The sequence below is a fragment of the Furipterus horrens genome, unplaced genomic scaffold, assembly GCF_987537825.1.
Source record: "Furipterus horrens unplaced genomic scaffold, mFurHor1.1.pri manual_scaffold_8, whole genome shotgun sequence".
NCBI lineage: Eukaryota > Metazoa > Chordata > Mammalia > Chiroptera > Furipteridae > Furipterus > Furipterus horrens.
Genome location: NW_028327178.1, coordinates 7,823,072 through 7,830,384, shown reverse-complemented (window position 1 = coordinate 7,830,384; position 7,313 = coordinate 7,823,072).

Here is a 7,313-nt window from a genome sequence, read left to right as displayed (position 1 = left end):
GTCAATCTTTTAACCAGATAAGACATTTAGTACTTCCACTCCTACTCTATTTGTTGGACTTTGGAATCAAAGTATGTGGGATGGAGTTCCTATTTATATGTGTGAATAGAAGTGAACCCTGAGACTTTAAGAAGAGGCATTAGAATTAATGACACACTTGTACGTGAACTAATTTATACAAGCATATCTTGTTTTATTGCATTTCACAGATGTAATTTTTGTTTTTTAAATATATTCTATTATTCTTTTCAATTTGTTTTGAGAGAGAGAGAGAGAGAGATCAATTTGTTGTTCCACTTATATGCACGCTGACCAGCGATGGAACCCACAACCCTAGGTGACTGGGACAACGCTCTAACCAACTGAGCTACTTGGCCAGGCCTTCTTGTCCACCCCGTCCCCTCAAATTGAAGGCAAGACCCTCTACCAGCATAAAGATTGCTTCTTGCTTTATTGCAGTGGTCTGGAATTGAACCCATAACATCCCTGAAGCCTGCCCATAATGCTTTTCATTCATGCAACCAACTGGTGCTGATTGAGCCCCTGTTAGGTAAGTATCCACTGATGCTGAGGAGGAGAAGTCAGACATGACCCCTTCTCCAAGAACTTCTAATACAGTTGGAAAACTCAAGCAGTTGCAAAGAGAAAGCAGTCTTTCCTGTCAACATAAACGATAAATGCCATCTATGCCTTCTGAGTTAAAGACAAGTGGTGAGATTGTACACCTGAAACCTATATAATTTTGTTAACTGGTGTCACCCTAATAAACTCAGTATAAAAGAAAAATAAAAAGAAGCGCTGAGAAGCGTTGGCTACAGTGATCACGGCCAAGGTTGGGGTTGCTCTGTGCGCCTGGAGAGGAAGCTGCAGCTACGGCGAAGGAACTTCCGTGTGTTCATATAAAGACGCCCTGTGCTACTGAGGAGAGTCGTCCTTTCCCTTATTCAAATTATAATTACAAAATAGACGTCTCGAAAGCTGGAGTGTGTATTCGTAATCTTGGCCAAAGTCCACCTTGGAAGAGGAAGGGTAGGATAGAAACCACAGCCAATTCAATCATTTAATTTCACTGTATTAAAGCTCAAGGTTGCCAAATGATCTCATTACCAAATTATATCCTAAGGTCATGCTGCAAAATAGGATATTCTATGCCAGACAAACGGCTCCCAAGGGCAACTCCTGGCCAATGATATTTCTGAAGTTACAAAATAGCTGTGTTTTTCATTGGAAAATTTCATCCTCCACCCCTGGTACTCTCGGAGAGCTCCTTGGCTTACCTCACCTCATGCAGCAACGCATTGGGCCAAACACTTATGTAAAAGACACTTAGTAACATGTGAATGGCAACTAGTAGCAGCCTCAAAAGCAATTTTGTAATACGTTTCATAAAGAGGCCACTCGAGTCTACGAAAGTCATGTGGAGAAGGCAGCAACTTGTGGTGTTAATGACAAGTGCCTCCCATGGACGTTATGATCAAGGGCTCCCAGGTTGTCAGACCACTCTGATGAGAGATGTCATGCTTGGGGATGTGATAAATAAAGGTGTGAAAAGACTGAAAAGCTGAGCTTTCCTTCCTCACGTTTTTAAGGCCTGTTTTTACAATGGTGGAACTGTGTAGACGCAAAAGATTCAAGTTCTCTCTTAAAAGAGAAAGTATACTACCCCTATCAAGGCAAGGAATACCCCCGATGAAAGTGGTTTTATTGTGCTGGTGAGAAATTCCAGGAAAGGGATATCATAAAAGCCCCTAAGGGGTAGATTTAGGTCAGGGGAAATATATACCTTGGAGAGAGATGGAGACATTAAGTTATTTAGAAGTTGGCTCTCTTCAAAGATCCCGGACTCTAATGTATCATGTAATTGATCCAAGTGGACAGTGTGTCAATTAACGAATCTAAATTGAGTTGACCATTATGTGAAAGGCATCTAACCCTCCAAACTCTTTCTAAATTTCCCAAATGAAAAAGGGCCTGCATTGTGCATTCATTGTCTAACTGAAGGGTATTACAGCACAAATATATTTGGGAAGTGCCAGCAGGGATGTCGTAATTTTACTGTGCCATGTCTGCACGCTGTAGGCTCTCTGTGGGCTTGGAGTCTTGGTTTCCTAGGTTCTAATCCTGACTCTCCCACTCAACGACTTCGTGGCCCTTTCTAGAGAGTTAAGAGAGGGGTGTAGATAAAACGCTGAGTGATTTACTCAGAAGACCCCAGCTCTATGCTCACGCCATGCAACTGCCTTGCTTTGTGGCCATAGGAAGGTCATTGGCTGCTCTGGTCTTCAGCTTGCTGGTCTGGGAAGGGAATGAGCACAGCCATCTCTGAAATCTCTTGCTGCTTTAAACCAGCGCTTGGCAGAAAAGCAGAATTGTATTATATGAATTGACTGTGGGTGCTTAAGTTGCATTTCTGTTTGTATGCCAGACTGTCGAGGCGCTACTTATGGCAGAAAGTATTAGAGACGTTGAAATGAGACCCAAAGACAGGCACTTAACTGCTCTGAAACTTAGTTTTAAAGATAAAACTGGACTAATAATTCCTGCTTTACAAGGTTACTGCAAAGAGGAGAGATAGTGAACTACGATGTCTAGGCCCATGGCGGACGTTCAATAAATGGGGTGCTTTTTATTTTTTCCTCTATAAATGTCTTGATGCCAAGGTGTAGCATTATTCCTCTGGGACAACAAGAGAGACCTCGTACCAATCTACAGTTTCTAAGGCGTTGCTGTGGCAGACACAGCATAATGCCACCTTTTATAATGTAGATGGTGATCCGGTGTGAAATTTTAGGAAAATATACTAATGGACTCCCGTGGGAGTCTATTACTCTACAAAGGTATTGGGTGTTACCTTTGTGATGCCTTTTACCCCACTGATTGTACAGTTAGCTCTGACACCGAATGCCCGTGACTTGCCCAGGTGGTCAGGGCAGCTCTGCCAGCTGTGGGGGCAGCAGTACCGGCTGGTGTTATCCCCAACCATTCTCTCCAGGCTCCTCCTTTTTACCACCACCCCTGGCAGGCTGCATCCCCACCGCCCGGTGCTTCTGCATTTTTGCCACATCTGGGTACCGTTGGCGGCTTCCTCTTTCCCTCATGCATGTGCAGACCAGCGTGCAGGGTTCTGCCAGCCTCGGCCACTTCCTTCCCTCCATCCTTGGCTCAACAGTGACCACCATAAGGTGCAAAGTTAGACACCCTTTAAGTCCCACACTGTAAAACTCGATTCCAGAATCAACTTTGACTTAAGTTATCCTAGCGATTTTCAACCTTCTTCATCTCGTGGCACACATAAACTAATTACTAAAATTGTGTGGTGCACCAGAAAATATACTGTAATATTTTTGCCCATCTGACAAAAAAAAAAAAAAAAGGTGTAATTTTGATCCCTTCACACCGGATGGCTGTGGCTGTGCTGGCTGCTGCCATTTTTTAATGTGACAGCCTATAAGAAAAGAGGTCAGTGCCGCTGACTAAGTAGTCAGGTGTTGCATGTTCTAAAAATCTTGCAGCGCACCTGCTGAAAATCGCCGGTTTGTCCCACTCACTGTTCTTGAACCTGGGGCCTCCTGTTTGTGCTCACAAGTGAGCATCGATCTGTGGCGTGTCCAGCTTTGTGGCCTTTCTTAGAGTTAAGCAAGGGGTGCGGATAAAACACTGTGTGATTTGATCAGAAGACCCCAGTTAGCTGCCTTGCTTTTTTGACGCCAGGAAGGTCATTAGCTGCTCTTGTCTTTAGTCTGTTTGTCTGAGGAGGAGGTGAGCTGCGTCATCTCTGAAATCTCCTGCTGCTTTAAGCCCAAAATTGCCTTGACGGTTTGGCTGCCTGAACAAGGCATGACCCCTGATCTCAAAGAGTGTCTAATCCCTTCGTGGGTCGAGAGGGGGGCAGGGAGGAGCAGCGGGCCATGCTGGCAGACAAGCCCAAGCTGCAGGTTCCAGGCAGCAGGTGCTGCGGGGAGAGGACGTCGATCTGGCCTGGGCCGGGCTGGCTGCTAAGAGAAAGGACTCCCCAGCCGGCGGGAGAGGAGAGGCTGGGGCCAGGCATGGGGCAGGCTGCTGCCCACCACGGGCTTTGCGCAGATGCTTCTGCAGAGAAGTTTATGGACCACCCTTCCTTCCCAACCAGTTTATAAGCTTATCTCTGCTGTGGACATTCTTTATAGCCCCCCATAGGGAAGAAGGGTGGGTGTCTTGTACTGGATGCATGAACTTGGCTGGACCACGTTTCCATGTTAAATCCAGTGACTGCCAATATCACGGGTTTCTGTGACAGTGGGAACCCGTGTCCTTGGGAGGGAGCAGGTCCCTGAAAATTGTGAGATCCACCTCTCCCTCTGTTCTCTCTTTCTCTCTCTCCCTCTCTCTCTCTCTCTCTCTCTCTCTCTCTCTCTCTCTATATATATATATATATATATACGATGGGGTCATAGTTATCTCTATAATTTGTTGATTTTATGTTTATTCACAAATTAATTCACATACTTATGTAAATAAAATGAAATGTAAACCTGTAGATTTCCTAACTTTTTGTTATTTCTGAAATATTTCTGTGACAGAATGAGACTTAAAGAGATCTTGTCCAACGTATCAGCACAGAAAGAGAAGGCTGTGTGGAGGGTGTTGGGTGGGCCAGCTCCCTAATCACCCTTCCTTGTTTAGGGGACCCCCCGTGTTTCAGTTTCCCAGGCTGCTGTAACCAAGCCTCCCAAACTTGTCAAGCAACAGAAATGTATCCTCTCACCGGTCCACAGGCTGGGAGTCCCCAACCAAAGGGCTGGCAGGGCCACGCTCCCTCTGAAGGCACCACGGGGATCCTTTCTCGCCTCTCCTAGTTTCTGGTGGTGGCCTGCAGTCCTTGGCATTTCGCTGTTTGTACACAAATGACTCCAGTCTCCGTCTCCGTTGTCACATCGGGTTCTTGTATCTGAGCCTCTGTGCACAAATCTCTCTTTTTCTAAAATAAGGACATCAGCCATCTTGGATTCAGGGCCCACACAAATCCAATATGATCTTTTTTTTTCCTCTCATCCAAGGCCATTTTTTCATTGCTTGTGTGTGTGTGTGTGTGTGTGTGCACGCGCGTGCGTGCGTGAGACACAGAGAAAGCAGTATCGATGAGAGAGAAAAACATCAGTTTGGATACCTTCTCATATACACCCTAATCAGGGATTGAACCCACAACCCACGTATGTGCCCTGACCAGGAACTGGATCCTAGATTTTTTGGTCTACGGGGTGATGCTCCACCCCACTGAGCCACACCGGCCAGGGTTGATCTCATTTTAATTTTATTTTCATTGACATTTAATTGACATGTAACATTATATTAATTTCAGGGGTGCAGCATCATGGTTCGATATGTACACATATTGAGAAATCATTGCCACAATATGCATAATTAACATCCACCACCACCCACAGCTACAACTTTTTTCTTGTAGACCTCATCTTGATTCGGTTACATTTGCCGAGACCTTAGTTCCAAATAAGGTCCCATTCGTGGGGACTGGCGGTTAGGACGTGAACGTGTCTATTTTTGGAGGACACAGTTCAACCACAACACCCAGATTGCCCAGTGCAGGAGGGAGGCAGGACCCTCAGTGTGGAGTCTGGGGTGGGCGCAGCCAGCCTGGTGCCCCGGGCAGGAACCCACAGCCTCAGCGCAGGTGCTCCCGTCTGAGCTTTGGGGTCCCGAGCACGTGGCCCTCGGTTTATGGGGAGTGTGACTGGACTCCATGGCCTGGCCTGTGTGTGGCAGTGACACGTGGGTAGTTGAAGGGGGAGAGTCCGACTTTCCTTTGGTTCTGGCTTTGATTCCTGAACGTGACGCTCTGACTGTCCCTTCAGTTCTATCACCGTTCTAATAACCTTGCAACTAATTCCCCCTCCTTTATTTAAATGAGACAAAGTCAGTTTTTCTTGTTTGCAAGCAAAAACTCTGAGTAATGGCAATGTCAAATTAAACTAATTGATTATACAAATATTTACGGAAGTCTCCAAAGAGCAGCAGAACCTGGTGACAATTAACTTCAGAAGAGTGAGTGCCATTAAGACCATTAATTATGCCTCACAGACAAGCATCTGTATGGTGATGACCAGAGGGAAAGGGGGTGAGAGAGGTAGAAAGGGGGGATAAATGGTGATGGAAGGAGATTTGATTTGGGGTGGTGAACACACAAAACAATATAGAGGTGATTGATGTATTATAATTGTACTACTGAAACCTATATAATTTTATTAACCAATATCACTCCAATAAATTCAGTTAAGAAAGTAAAGTAATCCAGTCCTGGGTGAGGGGCTTACTTGGTTGGAGCATTGTCCCTCACACCAGGGAAGCTCGTGGGTCCAATCCTCGGTCGGGGCGCATACGGGAGGCAATGGGAGAGGATCTGTCCATGTTCTTCTCTCTCTTTCTAGCTCCTTCTCTCTCTTCCCCTTTCTCTCTCCAATCAATGAGCTTATCCTCGAGTGAGAATTAATAATAATAAAGTAATCCATTCACGTTTTCATTTACTAAAAAAAGCCATTAATTTTGACAGGGCATTAAAGAGCGACTACCAAGCCACCCTTCTGTGGTAAATATTTTACACAAATGACAGAGGATAAAGCTTTCTATAAATAAAGTAGTTAGTTACATCAGGAAATTTAAAAAATTTATTCTTTAGTATCTAAAGGTACAAGAGAGGAATTCAAATTATTTTAAATTTTTTAATGAAAAGAGTTTTAGGAAAAAGAATTAAGAGAAGTTGAGATATTTCTCCCTTTAAATATTTTTTGGCTAGTGAAGCAGTTCCCAAATATTAGGTCCATGTGCTAATTTTAAAGAAAATTTTCCACTAATATGAATTAATTAATATTCTTAGTTCAATCAATCTATGTGAACCAATTAAGCATCTGTTACAAAGAATTCGTATTCTGCAGCATGAACTCTTTTGCATTCCTAAGTGTGGTAAGGGCTCCCTCTCCTGGCTAAACACGGAAACTACAGCTCTTCACTGCCTGCCTCACAGAGATTCAAACCTAAGCAGTTAATCTTTGTTGGACCCCAATCCCCACTTGAAAACCGTCAGAGATAGTAGTAGCCTCAGGGCAGGAACCAGAAGAGGCAGAGTAGGAAACCAGCTTTGAAGTGGAAATGGGCCTGCAGTTCTCCAGAATAACACTTTTTATAGAAAAATGCGCCTCTATAGAATAATACGGTTCAATTAAAAAAATAATAATGCAAAGCACAAAAGTCATGTTAAGTTTTCCAGTGGCCACATTAAAATAAATGAAACAAACAAGCAAAATTAATTTAAATATGTGTAT